The following is a 27,840-nucleotide window of genomic DNA, read 5'->3' as shown; positions in this document are numbered from 1 at the left end:
TTTTACGGGATGGCACACTTCCCCAAAGTGCTAGGTGCCATTGACTGCACCCAGGTGGCTCTACGTCCTCCAAGGGCGCCTGAGCACATCTATCGAAACCGCAAGCACTGTCATTCCATCAACGTGCAGGTTGTATGTGATGTCAAGGGAATCATCACCTCAGTATGTGCCAACTATCCAGGGTCCAGCCATGATAGTTTCATATTCAGAATGTCACCCCTAAACCGGGACCTGGAAGCTGGGTGGCATGGCGACACATGGCTAATTGGTGAGTATAAATGCCTCTGCACATGTATGCATGTCAGACACTGAGAAATGTGAAAACCCCACTAATGACAAACATTATCACCTCCCCAGGGGACAGTGCCTACACTCTGTTCACCTACATGATGACGCCAATTTGGAACCCCACCACACCACCTGAGGTAAGATACAACACAGCCCATATTGCAACCCGGGGCATAGTGGAGGGCTCATTCGGAGTGCTGAAGTCACGCTTTCGCTCCCTTGACCGCTCTGGTGGACAGCGGCTATATGCGCCCCCAGTAGTGTGCAGGATCATAGTGGCAGCATGTGTCCTGCACAACGTTGCAAACCGGCGGGGGCGTGCCGGTGGACATGGTGGTGCTCCCACATCTCCAACCACATGCACGCCCGCTGCGCATGGGAGGTGAAAGGGCACGTGGTGAGGCAGCCCGTACCCAGCTTGTGGCAAATTACTTCACCTAAAATCCCACCCCTGCGGAGTGCACACAGGCTTGGCACATACCAGCTGACAATCAATGATGATGACAAAAGGGACAGTCAACGGTCACAACCATACCAGCCTGAGATTGTTCACCTGGAAGTGTTACATTGTGTGCATCCCTATCTACTTAAAGACACCCAATGCTGTGTCAGTAAAAGGCACATATTCATGCAGCATGAAGGACTACCCCCTTGCAAAATACCACATCAAAATAGTGGCTTGTCACCCAACCCCTCCCCATCTCAGCTACCCAACACACCATGGCATGGTATGCAATGTGAAAGCAACCAAATGAATGCACAACACATGACACAAGTGTCACAAAGTGCATTGTCCCAAATGGAAACAGGCCACAGACAATTTCCTCTCAGTAATGAATAAAATCCAACAGTCATGAACAAATACTTACCAGCAAGACAAAACATCAGTACAGGATCAAACAGTGGCAACATATGACAGTAACAATTAAAGTAGTGCAAGTGTCACAATCTGACCAAGGCAGCACATTGACCCCTTCCAACTGCAGAGTATTGCTGGTAGGCAAATGTGTCAATGTACTGCATACAACATGAACTGCATCTGCAAAGGAGACGGGCTTGTTAAGACATGAAGAAGGTACATGTATATAAGGAAAAAGTCATGGCTGTAGAACCATATATAAATCCACCATGCAGTGGAGAACTGAACAACAATCCCCACTAGGGATGTATACACAGTATGGACTACAGACTTCCCACACAACTAATGGGAGCCCAATGTCACTGTGTAAGTTACTGTCACTTGGTCACACCCTTTACGAGCCCATGGAAAGGGGAAGCAGGAGGGGTGTGTGTGTCAGGAACCCAAGTTTCTAACCCAAAGACAGGACAAGCATGCATGTGCCCAGCTGGAATACACAGTGGATGCCTACGAGAGCCACACAAACAACAACAGGAGGAAAGACAACACTCCAACCAACTACAAAAAATCCATCCTCAATTACAAAACACTCATCACAGAAGCTAAGACCACACATTATAACGCAAGGATAGTGAATGCTCAATCCAACACTGGGGAGCTTTTCAAAATCTTAGCGGAGTTCCAAAACCAGCCCAAAACCATTAATAATATCATTAAGGACAATAAATGGTGTCAGGGCATACATGATGCCTTTCTACTCAAGATTGATTCTCACAAAGAAAAAATAAATAAAGCCCTAGGCAATGTAACATCCCCGCAAATCCCAACAGACACCGTTCTGCCCAATACCTGCGAAAACAATATCCCTCAATTCTCCTTCACACACTACACCGAAGATAAAGTACTCAAAATCATAAAGGACCTTAAAGACACGTCCTGTCCTGCTGGCGACTGCCCCACAAGCACTCTTAAGGAGTCCTTAGAAACTCTGGTTCCATGGATTACCAAACTGGTCAATCTCTCTTTTGATGAGGGCCTGGTACCGGAACTGTTAAAATAAGCGTGGATTACACCCTTATTGAAAAAGGAAAAAGGAAAACGTGCCATATGTTCTCAAGATAATTGACAAACTTGCCTATTTACAGTTACAAGCCCATGTCGAAAAATATAACATCTTGGGTACCCGTCAGTCGGGCTATAGGGCTCGTCACGGGACTGAGACAGCAATGCTAGATCTTAAAATCCACCTTAGCTAGCATAGCTGATAATAATCAAGCTGCTTTGCTCATGTTATTAGACCTCTCCGCAGTCTTCGACCTAGTTGATCACAGCTTACTGGTGTCAAGGCTCAGAGACGTCACCAACTGCTCCGTAATTGCATCCAGATGGATTGCTTCCTTTCTGGGTCCCAGAATGGTGAGGGTCTGTGTTGGCGATAATCAATCGTCTCCTATATCTCAGACATGCGGAGTTCCTCAGGGCTCCTGTCTATCGCCTCTGCTTTTCAATCTTTATATCCGTCCCCTTCCTGACCTCTTAAACAAATTAGGAGTGCAATACACAAACTACGCTGATGACACTCAGGTGGTCATACAGCTGAGTGGCTCCTATAGCAGCGATATAGTAACCATCAATAAAATATACAAAGCCATACAAGACTGGATGGCCAGCAATTCTCTTGCCCTGAATGACAAAAAAACTGAACTCCTCATCATGGCATCAAAAAACACCCGGGCGAAACTCGACCCCAACTATGCTAGTTTCCATATTGCCGACAATACCATTCTCGTCCAGAAGAAAGTCAAGACCCTGGACATCGTTCTTGACGAAGAACTCCCTATGAAGTCCCATGTCTCCAGCATTAAATCTAGCTGCGGTCTTATAAATAAAAGAATAGGCTATATTCGACCATTCATTTCGGAAGAAAACTGTGCCCTTCTGTCCACTGAATTAATTAATTCAAGATTGGATTATTGCAACAACCTCCTAGCGGGCACCACAGCCTCCAACATCCAATCATTACAAGTGGCTCAGAATAATGCTGTTCGTAATATCTTCAATCAGTCCCATCGTACACACATCTCCACTTTTAGGAAAAAACTTCACTGGCTTCCCGTTAAACATCAGATAACGCACAAGATATTCACCATGACCCACAAATGCCTCAGCTCTGTTGCCCTACTTATTTGTCAGCCCGCATTAGCATCAAATCTAACACGAGGAACCTTCGTTCATCCTCTGCCACTATTCTCAAGCATCCAAAATACGGGACAGCCAAATTTGGAGGTACCACTCTTGACGCTCAAGGTCCCCTTCTATGGAACAAACTCCCAGCCCAGATGCGGCAGATCCAGGACTACACTGTATTCAAAAGTGCTGTAAAAACCCACTTCTTCAATCTAGAATAACTCTTTGACCCTTCTTCTTTCTTTGCCATGTGTGTTTGTTTGTTTGTTCAGTTTTATGTGCGCCCTGAGGCCTACGGGCATGTTGGCGCATTACAAGAATTAAAATAATTAATTAAATAAATAAATAAATAAATATATAAATAAAGCAACACACTGTAACATATTTTTATATTTTTTTAAATCAAAAATGGCCATGTGTGGACCAGGGGGGGAGGCCACCCAGGAGGGATGAGGTACAGGGTTCACCCCAACACCCACATTCGTAGATGTTGAGAAAAAAAAAAACCTCCACGGTCTCATGGCCTGCATGGCTACGCTACAGTGGGAGAACTGCCGTCGCTGTCATCACCCTCTGGTGCTACATCAGAAGGTGGGCGTGATATGGGAGGCAGAACACGCAAAGCCCTGTCATGCTCCTCCATGGCAGCAAGCATGCGGGTGTGGAAGGTTTGGTTCTGCAGGATGATGGTACGGAGATCCCCATGCAGCACCTCACGGGTAGCACGCATTTCTGCCTGCATGGCCTCGCGTGATGCCCGGATCTCCTGATGGGTTGCCTGGAGCTCAGCTGAGAGTGCGTGTGTCAGCTGCTCCTGCTGCTGTTCTGACCTTGTACTCCGGGACACCTCAAGTTCACCCAGAGTATCTCTGAGGGACCTCTGTTCTAACCTCAGGGCATCCCTGTGGGCCTGTGACTCTGCAGATATGGCTGCGCGCAGAGTCTCCAGTCCAGCACGTCGGTCCCTGTTGGACGCCAACATGTCCTCCCTGTGTGAGTGGCAAATGGACTCTGTTGCCTGCTGCTAGAGCTCTACCTGCCTTTCAGGGGGGAGAATGGAAGTGGCCATCCTATCCACGGCCTGAGCCATCATCTCACACAATGCCCCCTGTTGTGCTGCTATAGTGTACATGGAGTTCTCCCACACAGTATTTCCTGGTGGCGCACGGCCACCACGTTGGCGGGCACCACACCTGTTTGAGGCAAGGTGATGTGCAGCTTGCTGTGCTGGCACTGCCTGAGGCTGCAGGACTGCTTTCCTCCTTTGAACTGCTGGCCCAGGAACAGGAGCAAATATTGTAGAGTGTGACCCTGCATCCGTAACCGCCACAGGCGGACTTTCCAACACAGAATGCCCCATAGAGGGGCCTACCCCCAGTGCAGGTGGGTTGGAAAGAATAGCATCCCTGCTAGAAACACTCACCTGCGATGGGACATATGTCTCAAAGTCCGATTCAGCACCTGATTCATAGAGATCTCCAGAGGTGTACCCAGAGACACCCGTGGACAGTATGGTCTGCATGAGTAATGGGTTTTCACCCACCACCACCCCACATCCTCCACTGGTGCCCGGTTGTGGCTGTGAGTACTGCTGCCTCTGTGCCATCTCCTCCTCCTCAACAGCATCAAGTGCCTCATCAACTGCAAAAACATAAAAGAAAACTAATTAAAACAGGCATGAGCACTATAGCCCACACACATAGGCATGACAAGGCAGACATCCAGTACATAAAAGACACATGTCACACATGACAATAACACTGGCATGCATGCACTGGCAATGAGTTGGAAGGGGAAGCAAAAAGCAGACACTGAGGACTCCAAGATGGAAAAACAACACATGTGCTGCATGCTGGATAGCAAAGGCATCACACATTAGCCTGTGAGTTGCATGGACAATCCACATACATGACACATGCCATCACACATATGGCACGTACCATAGCCATGGCAGATTTGACAAGGACACCCAGATGGTAGCAAATCAGTACTGTCACCCATCCATGTGACATGGACATAATGAAATCGGAAATGAAAAATAGTGTGACAAAACACGTATGTGCCACACGCTGAAACAAAGCCAGTGTTCACTGATGCAGTGATGGCAGGCACATGGATACATCAATGGTTGGTCACTTCGACATGACAGAAGACAATTGTCATCTTCAACATTCAAACAGGGCCCCGAAGTGAATGTGTGCAGGCCATGTGTAGGTGCACATTACTCAATCAGCCTGATTGGTGAAATCATTCCCATAATAAGGTAACAAATATGGGCCATTGTGGGGTGTAATCTATGACTGAAGTATGTTACATTTGGGACAGTACGGCGCAACAATGTGTGGTAAAAATGCTAAGAAATTCATCAATCAGGCAGAATGAACAGGAAAACAGGATGAACAATGTTTGTTTGTTTGTTTGTTTATTTGGTAATGCGCACCAAGCCCATGGGCATCTGGGCGCAACAATACAAGAAGACTCGAAACTTAGTTACAATGCCTGAGACAGGCTATTACAGAAAAACAGTGGTAGTTTACAACAGGTGGTACAAGGTGATACAATAAATATAGGATAACAAGGGTTAAGCGCATAAAAATAACATCTTAACAGGTTATAACGTTTCCGCTAGGATGAGGATCGTTGCATGTCGTTGTTGTGCAGCCATTTGAGAGCGTAGGATCTGAATCTAGTGTAAGGTAAAGGGCATCTAAGGTCAGATGGGAGTGTGTTCCATGATTGTGCAGCTCTAACTGGGAAGCTCGCTCCGCCCGCCGTGGTAAGTTTGAATCTAGGGACTTCAAGTCGGAAGGTGTTGTCAGATCTCGTCAGTCGGTTAGAGGGTCTCCAATTGATTCTTTCCGCCAGGTAGGGGGGTTCTTGATTGTTGAGGCATTTAGAAGTGAGGGAAATAGTTTTAAGGAGGATTCCATCCTTTATCTTTAGCCAGTGGACTTCTGTCCGGTGTTTGGAGATATACTCTCTGCGTGGAATGTTCAGAGTTGCTCTAAGAGCGTTATTTTGTAATCTCTGGAGTTTGTCAGTGACCGACTTATTTGCACCTGAGTATAAGGCGTTACAATTGTCAAGTCTGGACATGACAAGGGCATTGGCCATGGTGAGGCAGCTGGCACTGGACAGGAAGGGTCTGGCGGCACGGATGAGTTTACACGTGTAAGTGGTTGAGGAGGCGAGGGAGTTCACTTGCTTTTTGAGGGTGAGAGCTGAGTCGAGGTAAAAACCTAAAGTTTTGACCTTGCGCATAACCTTAATAGTATTGTTATCGATGTTAAATGAGGCATAGTCCGGGGTGAGTTTGGATAGGTTGTGGTCTGAACCGAAGAGCAGGATTTCAGTTTTATCATCGTTCAGGCAGAGGCCATGAGTGGCCATCCATGCCTGAATGAGGATGTAGATTTTATTCACAAGAGCCAAGTCCACTCCATAGTTGCCCGAAAGGGGTATGAGGATCTGGGTGTCATCTGCATAATTAGTGTAGGTGACGCCCAGTCTGTCCAACTTGTCGAACAATGGCTTGGTGAAGATGTTGTACATAGTGGGTGAGACACAGGAGCCCTGTGGGACTCCACATGTGATTTGGATGGGATCAGCACAAGTGGAAGAGGAGAACACTCTATTGGTCCGGTTGGCTAGAAAGGATTGGACCCATGCTATAGCTTCTCCTGTGAAATTGGCAGCCAGCTTGAGGTGGTTGTGGCAACATGACAGTTGAAGGGCAAGTGGAGTAATGTGGTGCTAATTGTCTACTGCGGTCAGAAGGGATACTTGAAAGCACTAACCCAAGGCTGGGGTATGGTTTGGAGGCACCACATGGGTGACCCATAGCAGTCATGACTACACAGCCTCACCTGGCACTCAAGCACAACACATCACCCAAGCAACATACACATGGTTTGCACACACATGCATGGCCACTCACCAGACATTGCCTCAAGATCTGGTAAGTATCCCACACCTTAATCTGATCCTCTGCGATGCACTCTCCAGTGATTGTCTCATGTTCTGTTAGTTCATCCTCCTCTGGTGGAGACCCACTGCCAGTCACCAGAGTAGAGGCATAATTGGAAGCCAGCTCGTTCTTTGCTCTGCGTTTGAGGTCATTCCACCGCCTAGATCAATCATCAGCTGTGCGCCTCAGAAATCCAAGGGAACTAATCTGGTCTGCGATGCACTGCCAGTGGGCCCTACTTTGAGCAGTCATAGTCTTGCACTCTGCAGTCAACAGCATTTCGCGGCCATGGGCCGACACATAGCCCACAAGTGCGTCTAGTTCTGCATCATTGAAACTACGCTTCCTTGACATGCCGGAGTGGGTAGCCGTGTCTGGGGTCCCAGCCTGTACCGCAAGAGCACTCTTCTTCCTCTTGGAAGGTGGTGCGGACCCTGAGTGGCTTACGCCCCTCTGGTTGGTAGGGGCTGATGCGCAGGTGAACTGGGCACTGGAAGTAGCCAAAGGCACGATGACCAAAGGTCTCATTGCAGGCATTGGCTGCTGGGTGATGTTGGCAGGACCAACCTTGATGTGATGGACTTGGACTAACACTGTCCTGGCTGGGAGACTCGGAGCTGGGGGGATTGAGCTGCAGATGCCCCTGCACCCTCCTCACCCTGGCTACTTGGGGCAGCAGATGACATTGCTGCCCCATATCCACGTGGCCTGGTGACAGCAACTTTCACCCCCACACGTGGCTTTGACTTGGTGACACGGAAGTCAGCCTGGGAGTCATCCTGTGCTGGTTCGGTTGACAATATGGTCCGGGTTAACAAGGCCTGAGCTGGGATGGTGTAAGCTACATCTCCCTGACACATTGGGGGGGCATAGGTGTTCCTGATTAATCCTCCACACACTGGCCTCTTGGGCCAACCTGCACATCCTGGCCACGTCCCCTACCGTGCCTACCCCTCTTTGAGGTCGGCCACCTTTGCCCCCCTTACTGCTTGGTCACCTCCCAACCATGGCACTGATGTTGTTGTGCGAATGGGAGGTGCAGTAAACAATTGCCTGGGCAATTGGGGTGAAAGTGGTAGGGTACTAGACGGAATACATACCCTAGTGCTCTAGCAAGGCTGTCTGTGACCCCTGGGGGAAGATGACGGGTCACACAACGCTCAGGCACCCCAAAAACAAAATTTAATTTGTGTATCCTGGTGGAGCGAGTGCTGGCGTAGTATGATGTCCTCTTTGGAAGTTCACGCGCCGACAATGAAGGACGGAAGAGGATCTGGATGGACATTGTGGCTGCCATCAACGTGGAGGGGGTGGCAGCACGTCCAGAAGCGCTGGTAGGACTTCAGGTCCAGGACCCTCAACAAGGCCCGGCGCCTCTTGAAGGCAACGGATGCTGAGGGGTGCCGGGTCTGCCTAACCAACGAACAGATGAGGGTCCTGGAACATATACACACAGCACTCCTCCTCCAGATCCTTGAGAGGCAGACCCATCCGGAGTTGTGGGGTAAGTGTACATGCGTACTGATTGGACGCTGTGCATGTTGAGGTGTGCCAGGAGTGTGCAGGTTGCACATATGTCTTTGTAGGCCCATGTATGGATGTGAAAGTACAGGGACATGAGCCTGCCGCATCTGAGTCCTGTCATGTGTGAGACACATCAATGGTGTATGTGCTGAAATGCATGATGGCCGAATGCATGTGTGGATGTACTGTGGCATGGTTGTGGTGTCACACATGGATGCTAGTTTCTCCTGCATGTATCTAAACTATGTACATGTGTATTTGACAAGTGTGCATCTGTGCCACACCATGGATGCATGTGACACTGACATATAGGAGGCTGATTGGCACATGTGACATGGATGGCGATGATATCACTTCGACAGGTGGTGGAGATGTACAGATGCATGTATGTCTGGTGGCGTGTGTGCATGTGTTCTGCTCTTCCTATGTTGCATGTGACGTCAGGCTAACCTTCGGCTGCTCATGCTGTTGTTTGTGGATGGATGGTGCTGCCTGGTGCATAATTCATGTTGATTTGCTCATGTGTATGAGTGAATGACATGTGTGTTGGGGAGTGTGATGCCACGTGTGAAGTTTGACACTGCCACTCATGTGCAACTGTCATGTGTGTATCAGACAATTGTACAGTGCCCTGAAGACTGTGTTCTATCTCTCCCTGTCTGCAGCGTCAACTGATGAAGAGGGCAGAGACCGTGCTGTGGAGCAAAGCGGCAGGGATCGTACCGCCAGCCGGAGACGCAAGGCCCGGCTCCCCTCCCATGTTGTCATCTCATCGGGGAGTGAAGAGTCTGGTGCCGCGTCCGTGGCGGAGCTGCGGAGAGTAGGTCCAAGAGGCGGAGGTCGGAGGTGGACTCCTCGGCAGCAGAAGGGGCAGCTGAGACCCCACAGAGTCTGATGGAGGAAGATGGCACATAGTCATCCAGGTTGGTGGGGGGTTTGATTGAGGAGGAGGCTGTGGAAGGGACACACACGGGGTCTGGAGGGAGGATTCCACTGGTGCTAGTGGTGCAGTCCAGGGGCAGGGACAGGAGGCAGCACAGGCCGCCACGGAGGGGCCTGTGTGTAATCCTTTCCCCGATCCTGTAACTGCATCATCCCGCACCAGCAGGGATGCCTTTGTCCAGACCCGTTTTCCGAGAGGGGATGAGAGCACAACAACTGGCCTTCCTCTCCCTGCGGATGTGGCAATCCGGGATCATATTGAGCCTGTCCTGGCTGGGATTGCATTGCGTCAACGGGGCATCCGAGATGACCTGCAGGGTTTTCATGATGACTCTGCACGTTATCTGGGATGCCTCTTTGACTGCGTCGACCTACTAGGACGGGTCACCAGTGCTGGATTTCTCTGTGTGCTGGACCTTGTACCAACCCCCTCCTCAACTGACCCCCCTATGCATCAGTCATCCTCCGTGCCATCTTCTGGCCCTAGTATCACCTGGGTACCCTGTGGAGCTGCCTCTGACCCAGCAGCCAGGCTGGTGGAGGAAATATCCCTCCCACAGTCGGGAGTTGGAGGTCCAGCAGGGGTGGCCACCCCAACAACTGGACCCCAGCAGGAGGAGGACATGCATGCATCAAGTGGCAGGGCACATGCATGGCAGCAGAAGGCTCAAGGTGGGAGCGATGATGGCTCGGGCCATCAACATCAGAGGGGCAGGCCTCGGCCGGAGGGCAGGAAGACCCTGGATTGGGAGTGTCTTCTGTGTGGCAGCGGTTGGGCCAGCAAATAGATGCGGAGCGGCGGCGGATGGAAGAGGCACGGCTCACTATGGTCAGGGCGGAGAACTTCATGCGCAGGGTGCTGAGGCAGGCTGAGTGCCTCGAGGCAATTCGCAGGGAATTGGAGGTGGAAATGGCTTTATCCCTGCGAAACCTCAGGGTCATGGAGCAGGCCAGCCTCCAGGACGTAGAACGGGAGGTCGATGATGCCCCGGCCCGGGAAATCAACAAGTGAGCGTTAGGACTTGCCCGCCACCATTGTATATAGTTAATTAGTGTTAGGTTTCCTTTCTGTTTTTCTTTCATTTGGGGCGCTTGGACAATGCCCCATCTTTTTGTATATAGTTGTTTATTAGGTAGGGTTTTTGATAGGTTTCCTTTGAATAGTTGGGCTTATGGACCCTGGATTTGTACATTGTATAAAGTTGAAGAGTGGATTTCACTTCATTATTTTTTGATTTTACCATGGATCAATGGATTTGTCTTATTTTTTACCTTTGGATTGGTTTGAGGGACGGACACTTTGGACCCATTTTCATTCGGATTTATTTGGATTCTGCTTTCATACATTTTTTTACTATTATTTTGGACATGCAGCATTTTGTTTATTATTTCCATTATTGTGTGATTTCATTTAATTCCCTTGCTTTTGTGTTTAATACATTTTTATTTAATACTTCAATGTGTGGCATTCTTTCATTGGTTTCATGCATGTCACAATGTGGGTTTTCTCATTCACTTGCACCCATTGTGTGTGTATGACGGACATGTATTGATGTGGGGATTTCAATGTGGGGTGGATGTAATACTTGGTTGTGTGTTTGTACTGGGGTGGCATGGGATTTGGGTGGCCATAAGGGCCATGATTGTGGATCGGGGCCTGCTGGCAGGTGCCTGTCACTGCTGGGGGGATGAGTGGGTGGGGGGACATGAGTCAGGACCTGCTGGCAGATGCCCGTCAATGGTGGGTGGGTGGGCGACATGTGTGAAGTCTCCCAGGTGCATGGTGCCATGCGGCCTGCCTGCGGGCCATGCCCAGGGGTGATGGGCTGCCTGCGGGGCATGAGGACGGGTGTAGGGACACACAAGGGAGGAACCACACTGCCAAATCGTGTGTGTAACTCCCTGTGCACCCCTCAGAATACACATACCCCTCTTGCGCTAGCGAAAATACGTTTGAAACTCCCCACGCACCCCCAGAATACATGTACCCCGCTCGCACAAGGCCTATCCTTCCCACGCACCCCCGAAGTACACGTACCCCGCTCGCCCAAGGCCTATCGCATGTAAAACTTCCTGTGCACCCCCGAAATACACGTAGCCCGTTCGCCCAAGGCCTATACCATGTAAACCTTCCCACGCACCCCAAAATACACGTACCCCGCTCACACAAGGCCTTTCACGTGTGATAATTCCCGCGCACCCCTGGAATACACGTACCCTGCTCGCCCAACGCCTATTGCATGTAAAACTTCCCACGCACCCCCAAAATACACATACCCCATTCGCACAAAGCCTATCACGTGTAAAACTTCCCACACACCCCCAAAATACACGTACCCCGCTCGCACAAGGCATATCACATGTGATACTTCCCACGCACCCCCAAAATACACGTACCCCGCTCGCACAAGGCCTATCACGTGTGATACTTCCCGCGCACCCCCGAAATACATGTACCCCCCTCGCCCAAGCCATATCGCTGGCGAAACTTCCCACACACCCCAGAAATACACATACCCCACTCTCCCAAGGCCTGTCGCATGTCAAACTTCCTGCGCACCCCCAGAATACACTTACCCCGCTCGCACAAGGCCTATTGTGTGTACAACTTCCCGCGCACCCCCGAAATACACCTACCCCGCTCGCACAAGGCCTATCACATGAAAAACTTCCCGCGCTCCCCCAAAATACACTTACCCGACTCGCACAAGGTCTATCGCGTGTTATACTTTCCGCGCACCCCCAAAATACACGTACCCCACTCGCAGAGGGCCCATCGTGTGTGATACTTCCCACACACCGCCGAAATACACGTACCCCACTCGCCCAAACCCTATTGCGTGTGAAACTTCCCACATACACCCGAAATACACATACCCTGCTCACACAAGACCTATCGTGTGTAATACTTCCCGCGCACCCCCAAAATACACATACCCCGCTCGCACAAGGCCTATCGCGTGTGATACTTCCCGCGCACCCCCGAAATACACCTACCCCGCACGCACAAGCCCTATCGTGTGTAAACTTCCTGCGCATCCCCAGAATACATGTACCCACTCGCACAAGGCCTATCGCGTGTGATACTTCCCGCGCACCCCCAAAATACACATACCCCGCTTGCACAAGGCCTATCTCGTGTTATACTTCCCACGCACCGCTGAAATACACTGTACCGGACCTGTAAACTGGTGCAGGGTTAGCACGGCCCTTTGCGCTGCATTGGGGATTTCAATACCTTTTCCTTGCGCAAGGGGCGTTCTTGGGGGCGTAACTGCCGCTGCGGGATGTTCTCTGCACCAACACTCAAAATGGCTTTGAAATTGCATGAATATGTGCTGCATCAGAATGCTGTTTAGCACACATGGCTGGCGCACGCTGGCGCACGCTCCCTCTCTGCGCTGCTCGCGTGCGCTGACTCTGTGCTGAAATCTATGAATTACCCCGTCAGTTATCTAAAAATTACATCAGCTAAGGCAATCCCTCCTCCCCAAAAAACAGCAGCACTACTGTAATGAAGGAGCATGACAAACACTGCCCCAACCTTATAAATAAAAAACGCACAATATTTTTGCACCGGCCACCCACCCCCATACCGCTGTTTGATGCATCTTTCCTCATTTCCATTCGCAAAAGGCCTTATTAGCTGTCATACCAAAAAACAAACCCATCCGTTAACAAAGTAAATGTTGCTTTAAGAACCACCTTTCCCAATGTAAATGTATTAAAAAAAAATCGCATTCACTCCATGTACTTTATATTTCTCAGCAAAGGATATAGACGTTATAAGATTTATCAGTAATAGCATAGATGTGCAAAGAAGAAACGTATACTATGGCCTCTGGCGGGCCGGATTACAATACAAAATCCTTTTTCAAGATAGCCATTATCGAAAGGAAAGGCGACTGTTGCATACATGGGCCGCATTTTCCATGGCAGTCAAGCTAAAAGCAAAAGTATGTGCCGAGACGCACAACCTGTACATAAACATACAGCGATTGCAAATCAAAATCCTTTTTGAAAATGGTCACCATAGAAAGGGAAACCGGTTGTTATATACATTGCCCTTTCTTCGCTTTCCATGACAGCCTCCAAAAAGCAGCAGTACGTGCTGTGACGCAGAACCTGTAAATAAACATACAGCGACGTATAATGTGGTACCTTACATTTCGAAATAATAAACGGGATTTTAAAAGAAAAAGTTAACATTTCAGTTATATGTAAAGTACTTTTATTTAACAAACAACTGTCAGAGACCAACGGACTAATCCCATTTCCAATTACATTGTAACAATGGTTGTAAGGGCAACATTGACAATGTTCATGGTGAGACACACGCTGTTCTTTTCGCATACACAATGTATGCATTTCTGTTAAAGCAACACGGCGCCATGACCATTGCCTTACACCATCATAAATGATGTTATGTCACTCCTAATAGCTAGTCAGCGTAGGGACAGAGGGGGCCAGGCCTGTCATCCCATAACATTATAATGGACAGGCAGCCGGTCACAAGCAGTTGTATCTGGCGTGGAAAGAAGCCGTCACTTGGTATCTGGAAACCATGGCACGCACAGTACGGCAAGATGTAGCTATGCGGAAAGCATAAGAGAAAATCTGTGTCAATACCCAACCTTTAGGAAAACATTTCAAAACAGACACAAAGATTTTGGAAAGTAGTACACAAATTGAAGTGGACAAACATGACATTTTAAGGCATTATTAGCGTTGACCATGGGCACATATAGTGCAAGCTTACAAAGGCTGCGAAACAGCAGTCGCCGTAAGGGTTAAAAAAAATGCCAACTACACAGTGAGAGGGTAATTCAGTTATGAAGCCAACATGAATGGACAAGCAAGAAAAAAATACATGTCTTGATGTTACACAAGACCAAAAAAACGTGCAAACTGATACACAAACCCATATGGGCAAGCATAACATTTGAAAGAAGAAGAAATAACGGTCACCAAGTGAGACTCTACTCATTGCCTGCAAACACTAACAATGTGCACTCTCTGTTATTGAAAGAAAAATGTAACTGCACAAAAAAATAATACTTCAGTTACATTGTCACAATTAGTGTTGGGTAATATAAAATTAAAACGCCGGTCGGTGTAGAGTCATCAAAATTAAACTTACATGATCTTGACATCCTCCATTGCTTTTCGCAAAGTCAGACCACAATGTGTTCGCAGCAAAGAATCTTTGTGAACTCATATTTCATGTTTCTTATAAACGATTTTAAAACATAACCTTATCAAATGGTATGTTTTCCAAGCTCTCATTCCTTGCATAGCTTTTGAAGTTTCCCTTTCGCTCAAGGTAAAAAAAAATAGCCCCTTATGGATTGACTTGGATGCGTGGGCCTACTGAGCTCATAACCAAAAAAGCAAATGAACTGACCTTCACTCAGAAGCCAAATACATTCTCACTTTGCAACAACATATGACAATCCAATCATGAGAACCGCTACTCCCATACGCCTCCAGAACCACTGTTTCCAACAAACACTCCAGGTGGCGGGCTCAGATTTCAAAATGTAGGACGCCGGTCCGACTTCAATATTAATCTGAAAACATTAACACAGACTCAGGCATTGGGTGCCGTACATTGAGCACCAACTTCCACTTTACTGTATGAACTTTGTGGCAAGAAAAAACACTTTTTGAGGTTGCGCTGCCACATTCCATCCCAAGCTAATTAAAGCTCACCTTCGGAAGCGGAGCAGACAGTGAAGTGTGACCGCGGAGCGGACATAGATATCATTACATTTTTCTGATGTACTTTTTGATTGTTTTAAAGAATACTACTGGATGGATTGTCACCAAATTTACAAAAGCATGCTTTCAGGACCATGCCGCTGCCCCTGCCGCAAGTTTGGTTAAAATCCGTCCAGCGGTTTGGCCTGTAGGCGTGCGCACATTTTTTCCCCCATTCAGTCTATGCAAAAAAATATGTTTTGGGACCCCCCTATAACATTTTTCCCCCTGGACCAAACATCACCAAAGTTTTCAAATTCAGAGTGGCCCACATACTTTTTTTGCAAAGTTTGGTGAGGATTCGTCCGGGGGTTGCAGAGTTATAAACTGCCCAAAAAATGCTCTTCCTTTGGAAACAGCAACTTACCCATAACTACACAGCCACTACCGTGGCTGTGTAATATATATATATATATATATATATTACATGGCCACGGTAGTGGCCATGTAGTTATGGTTAAGTTGCTGTTTCCATAGGTAGAGCACTTTTTGGGCGGCTTATAACTTCACTCTCCCTGGACGGATCCTCACCAATCTTTGCAAAAAAAATATGTGGGTAACTGTGAATTATTTTGCATAGTTTGGTGAGGATTCGTCCAGGGGGTGCAAAGTTATAGGGGGGGTTCCAAAACTTTTTTTTCCCATAGACTGAATGGGAAAAAAATGTTGCTTGCGCCTACAGCCCAAACCGCTGGACGGATATCCACCAAATTTAGACCAGGAGCAGCGGCTTGGTTCCGAAAGCGTGCTTTTGCAAATTTGGTGAAAATCCGTCCAGTAGTTTTTTTAAAAATGACCAAAAAGTAGGTAAAAAAAAATAGTGATATCTGTGTTCGGTTCGCGGAACACTTGCCTGTTCGCTCCGCGGACAGTGTCCTGATTGGCCAATTGTCTTGCGTGATGTTCGCGGACATGCAACGTGTTCGCTGATTGGACGGCGTGGAGCGTGAAGTGCGTCAGATTTTTCGGTAGCGCCCGCCATCTTGGATTCGCAGACGTCCGCGGACAGCGCAGTGAAACTTTGTTCAAAATGTGTATTTTGTAGAGTGTGTTGGTGTGTAGGAGTGTTTGGGGAGGGTGGGAGTGCATGAGATAGGATGAAAGTTGTGTTTTTTAAGTGTTAGATGTTCTTTTTGTGTTCGATTTGTTTGCGGACATCACAGGTGTTCTGAAATGTTCTAAATAAACTGACTAGGGGGTGTTCTAAGGACTCAATATGTGTCCGTTTTGTTCGCAAGCAAAGTGAAACTGTTCTAAGAACACTCGCAGTGTCTTGGGAGTGTTCGTAGGGGGTGTCCTGAGGACGCTGTCCGTATTGTTCTCTGTCAAGTTGAATGTGTTCTAAGAACACCCGCGTTGTCCTGAAATGTTCGCAAATAAACAAAATGGGGGTGTTCTGAAGACGTTTTTGAGAACACTCCCGGTGTCCTGAAATGTTCGTAGAGGATGTCCTGAGGACGTTGTCCTTATTGTTCTCTGTCAAGTTGAATGTGTCCTAAGAACACCCGTGGTGTCCTGAAATGTTCGCAAATAAACAAAATGGGGGTGTTCTGAAGACGCTTCTAAGAACACTCGCGGTGTCTGGGGAGTGTTTGTAGGGGGTGTCCTGAGGACGCTGTCCGTATTGTTCTCTGTCAAGTTGAATGTGTCCATAGAACACTCGCGGTGTCCTGAAATGTTCGCAAATAAACAAAATGGGGGTGTTCTGAAGATGCTTCTAAGAACACTCGTGGTGTCCGGGTAGTGTTCGTAGGGGGTGTCCTGAGGACGCTGTCCATATTGTTCTCTGTCAAGTTGAATGTGTCCTAAGAACACTCGCGGTGTCCTGAAATGTTCTCAAATAAACAAGATGGTGGTGTTCTGAAGACGCTTCTAAGAACACTCGCGGTGTCCGGGGAGTGTTCGTAGGGGATGTCCTGAGGACGCTGTCCATATTGTTCTCTGTCAAGTTGAATGTGTCCTAAGAACACTCGCGGTGTCCTGAAATGTTTGCAAATAAACAAAATGGGGGTGTTCTGAAGACGCTTCTAAGAACACTCGCGGTTTCGGGGGAGTGTTCGTAAGGGGTGTCCTCAGGACGCTGTCCGTATTGTTCTCCGTCAAGTTGAATGTGTCCTAAGAACACTCGCGGTGTCCTGAAATGTTCGCAAATAAACAAGATGGTGGTGTTCTGAAGACGCTTCTAAGAACACTCCCGGTGTCCTGGAATGTTCGTAGGGGGTGTCCTGAGGACGCTGTCCGTATTGTTCTCTGTCAAGTTGAATGTGTTCTAAGAACACCCGTGGTGTTCTGAAATGTTTGCAAATAAACAAAATGGGGGTGTTCTGAAGATGCTTCTAAGAACACTCGCAATGTCCGGGGAGTGTTCGTAGGGGGTGTCCTGAGGACGCTGTCCGTATTGTTCTCTGTCAAGTTGAATGTGTCCTAAGAACACTCGCGGTGTCCTGAAATGTTCGCAAATAAACAAGATGGTGGTGTTCTGAAGACGCTTCTAAGAACACTCGCGGTGTCCGGGGAGTGTTCGTAGGGGGTGTCCTGAGGACGCTGTCCGTATTGTTCTCTGTCAAGTTGAATGTGTCCTAAGAACACTCGGGTGTCCTGAAATGTTCGCAAATAAACAAGATGGTGGTGTTCTGAAGAAGCTTCTAAGAACACTCCCGGTGTCCTGGAATGTTTGTAGGGGGTGTCCTGAGGACGCTGTCCGTATTGTTCTCTGTCAAGTTGAATGTGTCCTAAGAACACTTGCGGTGTCGTGAAATGTTCGCAAATAAACAAGATGGTGGTGTTCTGAAGACGCTTCTAAGAACACTCGCGGTGTCCGGGGAGTGTTCGTAGGGGGTGTCCTGAGGAAGCTGTTCGTATTATTCTCTGTCAAGTTGAATGTGTCCTAAGAACACTCGCGGTGTCCTGAAATGTTCGCAAATAAACAAGATGGTGGTGTTCTGAAGAAGCTTCTAAGAACACTCCCGGTGTCCTGCAATGTTCGTCGGGGGTGTCCTGAGGACGTTGTCCGTATTGTTCTCTGTCAAGTTGAATGTGTCCTAAGAACACTCGCGGTGTCCTGAAATGTTCGCAAATAAACAAGATGGTGGTGTTCTGAAGACGCTTCTAAGAACACTTGCGGTGTCCGGGGAGTGTTCGTAGGGGGTGTCCTGAGGACGCTGTCCGTATTGTTCTCTGTCAAGTTGAATGTGTTCTAAGAACACCCGCGGTGTCCTGAAATGTTTGCAAATAAACAAAATGGGGGTGTTCTGAAGACGTTTTTGAGAACACTCCCGGTGTCCTGAAATGTTCGTAGAGGATGTCCTGAGGACGTTGTCCTTATTGTTCTCTGTCAAGTTGAATGTGTCCTAAGAACACCCGCGGTGTCCTGAAATGTTCGCAAATAAACAAAATGGGGGTGTTCTGAAGACGCTTCTAAGAACACTCGTGGGGTCTGGGGAGTGTTCGTAGGGGGTGTCCTGAGGACGCTGTCCGTATTGTTCTCTGTCAAGTTGAATGTGTCCTAAGAACACTCGCGGTGTCCTGAAATTTTCTCAAATAAAGAAGATGGTGGTGTTCTGAAGACGCTTCTAAGAACACTTGCGGTGTCCGGGGAGTGTTCGTAGGGGGTGTCCTGAGGACGCTGTCCGTATTGTTCTCTGTCAAGTTGAATGTGTCCTAAGAACACTCGCGGTGTCCTGAAATTTTCTCAAATAAACAAGATGGTGGTGTTCTGAAGACGCTTCTAAGAACACTCGCGGTGTCTGGGGAGTGTTCGCAGGGGATGTCCTGAGGACGCTGTCCGTATTGTTCTCTGTCAAGTTGAATGTGTCCTAAGAACACTCGCGGTGTCCTGAAATGTTTGCAAATAAACAAAATGGGGGTGTTCTGAAGACGCTTCTAAGAACACTCGCGGTGTCAGGGGAGTGTTCGTAGGGGGTGTCCTCAGGACGCTGTCCGTATTGTTCTCCGTCAAGTTGAATGTGTCCTAAGAACACTCGCGGTGTCCTGAAATGTTCGCAAATAAACAAGATGGTGGTGTTCTGAAGACGCTTCTAAGAACACTCCCGGTGTCCTGGAATGTTCGTAGAGGGTGTCCTGAGGACGCTGTCCGTATTGTTCTCTGTCAAGTTGAATGTGTTCTAAGAACACCCGTGGTGTTCTGAAATGTTTGCAAATAAACAAAATGGGGGTGTTCTGAAGATGCTTCTAAGAACACTCGCAGTGTCCGGGGAGTGTTCGTAGGGGGTGTCCTGAGGACGCTGTCCGTATTGTTCTCTGTCAAGTTGAATGTGTCCTAAGAACACTCGCGGTGTCCTGAAATGTTCGCAAATAAACAAGATGGTGGTGTTCTGAAGATGCTTCTAAGAACACTCGCGGTGTCCGGGGAGTGTTCGTAGGGGGTGTCCTGAGGACGCTGTCCGTATTGTTCTCTGTCAAGTTGAATGTGTCCTAAGAACACTCGCGGTGTCCTGAAATGTTCGCAAATAAACAAGATGGTGGTGTTCTGAAGAAGCTTCTAAGAACACTCCCGGTGTCCTGTTATGTTTGTAGGGGGTGTCCTGAGGACGCTGTCCGTATTGTTCTCTGTCAAGTTGAATGTGTCCTAAGAACACTTGCGGTGTCCTGAAATGTTCGCAAATAAACAAGATGGTGGTGTTCTGAAGACGCTTCTAAGAACACTCGCGGTGTCCGGGGAGTGTTCGTAGGGGGTGTCCTGAGGAAACTGTTCGTATTATTCTCTGTCAAGTTGAATGTGTCCTAAGAACACTCGCGGTGTCCTGAAATGTTCGCAAATAAACAAGATGGTGGTGTTCTGAAGAAGCTTCTAAGAACACTCCCGGTGTCCTGCAATGTTCGTAGGGGGTGTCCTGAGGACGTTGTCCGTATTGTTCTCTGTCAAGTTGAATGTGTCCTAAGAACACTCGCGGTGTCCTGAAATGTTCGCAAATAAACAAGATGGTGGTGTTCTGAAGACGTTTTTGAGGACACTCCCGGTGTCCTGAAATGTTCGTAGAGGATGTCCTGAGGACGCTGTCCTTATTGTTCTCTGTCAAGTTGAATGTGTCCTAAGAACACTCGCGGTGTCCTGAAATGTTCGCAAATAAACAAGATGGTGGTGTTCTGAAGATGCTTCTAAGAACACTCGCGGTGTCCGGGGAGTGTTCGTAGGGGGTGTCCTGAGGACGCTGTCCGTATTGTTCTCTGTCAAGTTGAATGTGTCCTAAGAACACTCGCGGTGTCCTGAAATGTTCGCAAATAAACAAGATGGTGGTGTTCTGAAGAAGCTTCTAAGAACACTCCCGGTGTCCTGTTATGTTTGTAGGGGGTGTCCTGAGGACGCTGTCCGTATTGTTCTCTGTCAAGTTGAATGTGTCCTAAGAACACTTGCGGTGTCCTGAAATGTTCGCAAATAAACAAGATGGTGGTGTTCTGAAGACGCTTCTAAGAACACTCGCGGTGTCCGGGGAGTGTTCGTAGGGGGTGTCCTGAGGAAACTGTTCGTATTATTCTCTGTCAAGTTGAATGTGTCCTAAGAACACTCGCGGTGTCCTGAAATGTTCGCAAATAAACAAGATGGTGGTGTTCTGAAGAAGCTTCTAAGAACACTCCCGGTGTCCTGCAATGTTCGTAGGGGGTGTCCTGAGGACGTTGTCCGTATTGTTCTCTGTCAAGTTGAATGTGTCCTAAGAACACTCGCGGTGTCCTGAAATGTTCGCAAATAAACAAGATGGTGGTGTTCTGAAGACGTTTTTGAGGACACTCCCGGTGTCCTGAAATGTTCGTAGAGGATGTCCTGAGGACGCTGTCCTTATTGTTCTCTGTCAAGTTGAATGTGTCCTAAGAACACCCGCGGTGTCCTGAAATGTTCGCAAATAAACAAAATGGGAGTGTTCTGAAGACGCTTCTAAGAACACTTGCGGTGTCTGGGGAGTGTTCGTAGGGGGTGTCCTGAGGACGCTGTCCGTATTGTTCTCTGTCAAGTTGAATGTGTTCTAAGAACACCCGCGGTGTCCTGAAATGTTCGCAAATAAACAAAATGGGAGTGTTCTGAAGACGCTTCTAAGAACACTTGCGGTGTCTGGGGAGTGTTCGTAGGGGGTGTCCTGAGGACGCTGTCCGTATTGTTCTCTGTCAAGTTGAATGTGTCCTAAGAACACTCGCGGTGTCCTGAAATGTTCGCAAATAAACAAAATGGGGGTGTTCTGAAGAGGCTTCTAAGAACACTCGCGGTGTCCGGGTAGTGTTCGTAGGGGGTGTCCTGAGGACGCTGTCCTTATTGTTCTCTGTCAAGTTGAATGTGTCCTAAGAACACCCGCGGTGTCCTGAAATGTTCGCAAATAAACAAAATGGGAGTGTTCTGAAGACGCTTCTAAGAACACTTGCGGTGTCTGGGGAGTGTTCGTAGGGGGTGTCCTGAGGACGCTGTCCGTATTGTTCTCTGTCAAGTTGAATGTGTCCTAAGAACACTCGCGGTGTCCTGAAATGTTCGCAAATAAACAAAATGGGGGTGTTCTGAAGAGGCTTCTAAGAACACTCGCGGTGTCCGGGTAGTGTTCGTAGGGGGTGTCCTGAGGACGCTGTCCGTATTGTTCTCTGTCAAGTTGAATGTGTCCTAAGAACACTTGCGGTGTCCTGAAATGTTCTCAAATAAACAAGATGGTGGTGTTCTGAAGACGCTTCTAAGAACACTCGCGGTGTCCGGGGAGTGTTCGTAGGGGATGTCCTGAGGACGCTGTCCGTATTGTTCTCTGTCAAGTTGAATGTGTCCTAAGAACACTCGCGGTGTCCTGAAATGTTTGCAAATAAACAAAATGGGGGTGTTCTGAAGATGCTTCTAAGAACACTCGCGGTGTCGGGGGAGTGTTCGTAGGGGGTGTCCTCAGGACGCTGTCCGTATTGTTCTCCGTCAAGTTGAATGTGTCCTAAGAACACTCGCGGTGTCCTGAAATGTTTGCAAATAAACAAGATGGTGGTGTTCTGAAGACTCTTCTAAGAACACTCCCGGTGTCCTGGAATGTTCGTAGGGGGTGTCCTGAGGACGCTGTCCGTATTTTTCTCTGTTAAGTTGAATGTGTTCTAAGAACACCCGTGGTGTTCTGAAATGTTTGCAAATAAACAAAATGGGGGTGTTCTGAAGATGCTTCTAAGAACACTCGCAGTGTCCGGGGAGTGTTCGTAGGGGGTGTCCTGAGGACGCTGTCCGTATTGTTCTCTGTCAAGTTGAATGTGTCCTAAGAACACTCGCGGTGTCCTGAAATGTTCGCAAATAAACAAGATGGTGGTGTTCTGAAGACGCTTCTAAGAACACTCGCGGTGTCCGGGGAGTGTTCGTAGGGGGTGTCCTGAGGACGCTGTCCGTATTGTTCTCTGTCAAGTTGAATGTGTCCTAAGAACACTCGCGGTGTCCTGAAATGTTCGCAAATAAACAAGATGGTGGGGTTCTGAAGAAGCTTCTAAGAACACTCCCGGTGTCCTGCAATGTTCGTAGGGGGTGTCCTGAGGACGTTGTCCGTATTGTTCTCTGTCAAGTTGAATGTGTCCTAAGAACACTCGCGGTGTCCTGAAATGTTCGCAAATAAACAAGATGGTGGTGTTCTGAAGACGCTTCTAAGAACACTTGCGGTGTCCGGGGAGTGTTCGTAGGGGGTGTCCTGAGGACGCTGTCCGTATTGTTCTCTGTCAAGTTGAATGTGTTCTAAGAACACCCGCGGTGTCCTGAAATGTTCGCAAATAAACAAAATGGGGGTGTTCTGAAGACGTTTTTGAGAACACTCCCGGTGTCCTGGAATGTTCGTAGGGGGTGTCCTTAGGACGCTGTCCGTATTGTTCGTTGTTAAGTTGAAAGTGTTCTAAGAACTATCGCGTTGTTCTGAAATGTTCGTAGGGGGTGTCCTGAAAACGGTGTCCGTATTGTTTGCTGGCAAGTTCAAAGTGTTCTAAGAACACTCACATTGTTCGCAGACATTAAAAGTTTTCATAGATCATAGTTGAAATGTTTGACTCTATGGATGTGATATGCTGCGGTGGTTGTTGCCAGGGCATAGAGTCTTGGGTGCATGGCCATTTGGCAACAACCACCGCAGCATATCACATTCATATTTGCTTATAACTTTGGGTGAAAAACAAATGTATAATGAACAAAGGTATTAGATACTATGGATGTGATATGCTGCTATGGTTGTCCTTATTATTGTATACTTACTGTTTGGTGTAGTAATGGGAGTCCATGTTTTTCTTCTTCATTTCTGTGATAAAAGAAAATAGCATGTTAGTATTAGTATTTTGTAATGACTAATTACATTGTATAAGCAATATACTTTTATTTTTTTTCGACCCTCATATTTAGTAGAGTACAAATCAGAGTACTGTGCAATTTGCTCAGTTTCTGTATTTGTTGCTAAAATCATTGGGTCTGTGGGAGAAAAAAAATCCATGTTGGATTAAAAAAAAACCTTTTTCTGTTATGCTACAGTTTATTTGTTTGTTTGTTTTCAGTGTTCACTTGTTGTTTCTGGCTAATGCTTTATACTTTGCTTTGTTGTATTTTTTTTGGAGCAGTAACAGATTCTTCATTTGTTTTGATATTATAAAATTTTGGAGCAGTTAGATACCAATTGGCATATTCTAACTGTCTATTTTTTTTAATATATTTTAGTGGTTTTGATTTATCTATTTGGATATTGTTAAATTTTGGGACAGTTAGATACCAATTGGCGTATTCTAACTATGTATTTTGTGGCCTAATTTAGTGGTATTCATTTATCTGATTAGTTGTTGTAGAATATTTGAGCTGTTAGATAGCTTTTGGAGTATTCTAACAGTTTATATTATTTTAACACAAATTTATAATTTTGGGACAGTTAGATTCCAATTGACGTATTCTAACTGTGTATTTATTGGTCTAATTTAGTGGTATTCATTTATCTGATTAGTTGTTGTAGAATCTTTGAGCAGTTAGATAGCCTTTGGAGTATTCTAACAGTTTATATTTTTTAACACAAATTTACTTAAAGGTTTAAATACAGTTTATTTATCAAATTTTGGTTTTAAGAACATCAAATAAGCGTTTGTAAGATTTGCTGGTAATCTCTGCTTTAGAGTAATGGTACTATCATTACATTCAAACCATCCACATTTCTTTTTTATATATGCATTGTAGTGCCCTGAATTGGTTGTGGCTCCTGCGTGGTAGATTATACCTATTGTTGTGAAGGTTTTCTTACCAAGTGATATTTGACCATGTGTGAATCCAGTCAGCTTGCAGTTGTTTTTGGTACCATCTGCATTGTAACGTAGAAGCATTAGTGTTACGTATTTACTATGTGTTTGTATTACTAACGTGGAGCGATTATCTGAATTGCAGGTAGAGCATAATCTACCATGGTTTGCATTTTGTACAAGTTGCTGAAATGGAATGGATTCACAATTTGGTATTGATATATATATATATATATATATATATATGAAGCGTTCATTGGGGATTTCTTCTTGTGTCACATTGTTGCAGAGAGTGCATGTATGTTTCCACATGTATGAAATCTGAAAGATTTCATTTATAGGTATGTTTTTGTTTTCCAGTACTTGTAGTAAGTACATTAGAAATTCTTGTGGATCTGCATGTGAATTTATAGTGAATTTCACCATTCCAGCACAGTAGTCCAATTGTCGTCTTATTCCAAAAACACTATATGTGTTGTCAGGATTGTTTGCTGCATTTGTGTGAAGTACTAACATTTGCAAACACAATGGGTCTGTACTGTGTAAGTAAATGTTGTCAACAATTGGTGGTAATTGAAATAGAATATTCATTGCTACATTTGCATAGCAACTTACACCAACTATATTTGAGAATTTAAATGGTCCAGGCAGTTCTATATCTAACTGCTTTTTTGGAGTTTGTCTTCCTTCTTTAAAGAAGTACCTGGTTTACTTTCTCTAATTGATTCTTTTTTGTTTGTGGTACTTGATGAAGTATTAGTTTCTTTTACTCTCTTTGGAGGATTTGCAGCGACGTCCTGTTGCATTTCTGTTTGATTTAGTTTTCTTTTACAATGTTTTAGTTTTTGTGGAACAGAATATGTGTTTAGATGGGGAGTGTATAGTGAGCGAAGTCTATTACATTCTAAAATGCAAGGAATATCAGCGTTTACTTTACTTGCATCAAAGTTGATTAGAAATAGACCATCAAGTGTACGTAAGCGTGATAGTGCTACGTAGCTCACGCCTTCTTTAAAGACTGTGTTACCAATATCTATCATTGCTTTGTCTAGGGTAAGACCTTGTGATTTATGAATCGTGACTGCGTTTGCAAGAGTTAGAGAAAATTGTTCTCTGCGTACATACATGTCTTTGAAGAGAAGGAATCAGGCTGTTGAGCGTCCTATCCGTTTTACTTCTAAAAGTTTGTCAAAGAGTATATTGACAAACTGAATTTTGTTGTCATGTGGGTATGTTTGAAAGCCAACAACTGTACCCAGTGCTCCATTAACTAGTCCTTGGTCCATGTCAAGGTTACGTTTAAGCATTACTCTGCAATTTAAGGATCATTTTAACATCTTTTCTAAGCCTGCTGTGTTTGAGATTGATTTTTCTAAATTATTTAGTCTTGTTGTGGCTTGGTCACACATGGGTAGTGTCATACCATGTACATCTAGTGTGTCTGTGGTGTTAATTTCCATTATTGGTTGCATTCCTTTACTTAACATTATTTCATTGCATTTGAGACAGCTTGCAAGAGTTGGCATTAAGGCCATACAATTGACATTTTTGTGGGCTAATTGTTCCATAACATCTGTAGCACATGCGTTATCACCATAAAGTGCATTAATGTGCCAGGTTTTCAATGTTGCCTCTGCTTCTTTAGAAAGTATACCAACTCTCAAACTTTTTAAAATGTTGGCATAAGTTAGATCTGCAGATTGGTGCATGTTTTCTGTTAATTCTCTGTATTGGAAATGTTGCCAAAGGTTGACATTGACAATGCTGCCAACAATTTTACGGCAGAGTTTGTGCCCTAATGTTTGTAATAGTCTAATTTTTTCTGGTGTTCTACTGGTAATAGTAGTAATTGGTGTAATGTAACACCACCTATGTTGGAGGCAGCTAAACCTGTGGGGGCAGTGACAACAGCTGACAGTTTGTTGTTTGTCAATTGTTGAAGGAACTTACTAATGATTTTGATTAGGAATGTTTTGCCAGAACCAGCTTCACCACTGACGTACAGTAGTATAGGTTTACAATTATGGCAGGAACATTCTTTATTTTCATGTTTTACACCATGTGCAATTTGTTTTGTAACTTCTTGAAAAATGCTACTTTGCTCATTGTTTAGTTTTGATTGTAGTATAGTTAAGTCTTCCTTATCTTCATACTGACACATGGTGTTTTCTACTTCTATCATAGCTAATTCTGCCTCATTTGTTATTAGTGGTTCCCCCAGTGGTTCTTGGCTTCCTGTTACAGAAGGTTGACTACTGTCAGGAGTATCCTTATCTAGTTGGGCTTGGAGTTCTTCTTCATGTTGCTGTTCATTGTGCAACATTGTTTTGTACTGTGTAAAGTTTACATCAGTTATAGTGCTTTCATTTGCTTTGAAAGCATCCTCATATGAGTCATAGTTATCTAGTAATTGTTCTTCTTTTCTCCATGGTTTGAAGAGTTGTAGCAGGGGCATGTAATATACTTCTTTATGTTGAGGAGTCTTCAATGACAATTTGATATGATTAATTAAATTGGGTTTAGTGAGTTTAACTAAGCTGCCTTCACAGTCTGTCACTCTATATTTACCTTTTTTTTCATCAGGTTTCATATTATTTTTGTATGTGTAGTTTTGGGCTATTTGGTATAGACACATGTTTTCCAAAGTATTACTTCTGTTTGGGTAGTATGTGTACAATAAATTGTTTTTTTTAAATGTCTTGGCTGTTGGGATCATGTTTGGCTATTGTTTCTATATCTTCATATGATTTTAGAACTATTTTTCTAGATTTAGCTGGACCAAGACTTAGCCATACTATATTTTCAGATTTACGATACAATGAAGTACCAGTTAAACGATCAGCCGCTTCATAAGAACCACATTCTCTATGGGTGAGCATTTTTATGCCCAAGCTGTATAATTTCTGAGATACTCTTTTATCTGATGACAGGTCATTCCAGAGGTCTTGGAGCTCTGTCTTTTCTGCTTTAGTTAAGTATGCTGTGACATATTGTGCAACTGCAGTAGAATTGTCTGCAATGTACTGCACATCTATGTTTGCATTACATAAGTGGGCAATGATTGCATTATAATCATTGATATATTTTTCTTCTTCTTTTCTTTTTATGT

Source organism: Ambystoma mexicanum, chromosome 5p (genome assembly GCF_040938575.1).
Source record: "Ambystoma mexicanum isolate Mex_15411 chromosome 5p, UKY_AmexF1_1, whole genome shotgun sequence".
Lineage (NCBI taxonomy): Eukaryota > Metazoa > Chordata > Amphibia > Caudata > Ambystomatidae > Ambystoma > Ambystoma mexicanum.
Note: the sequence above shows the minus strand (reverse complement) of the source record.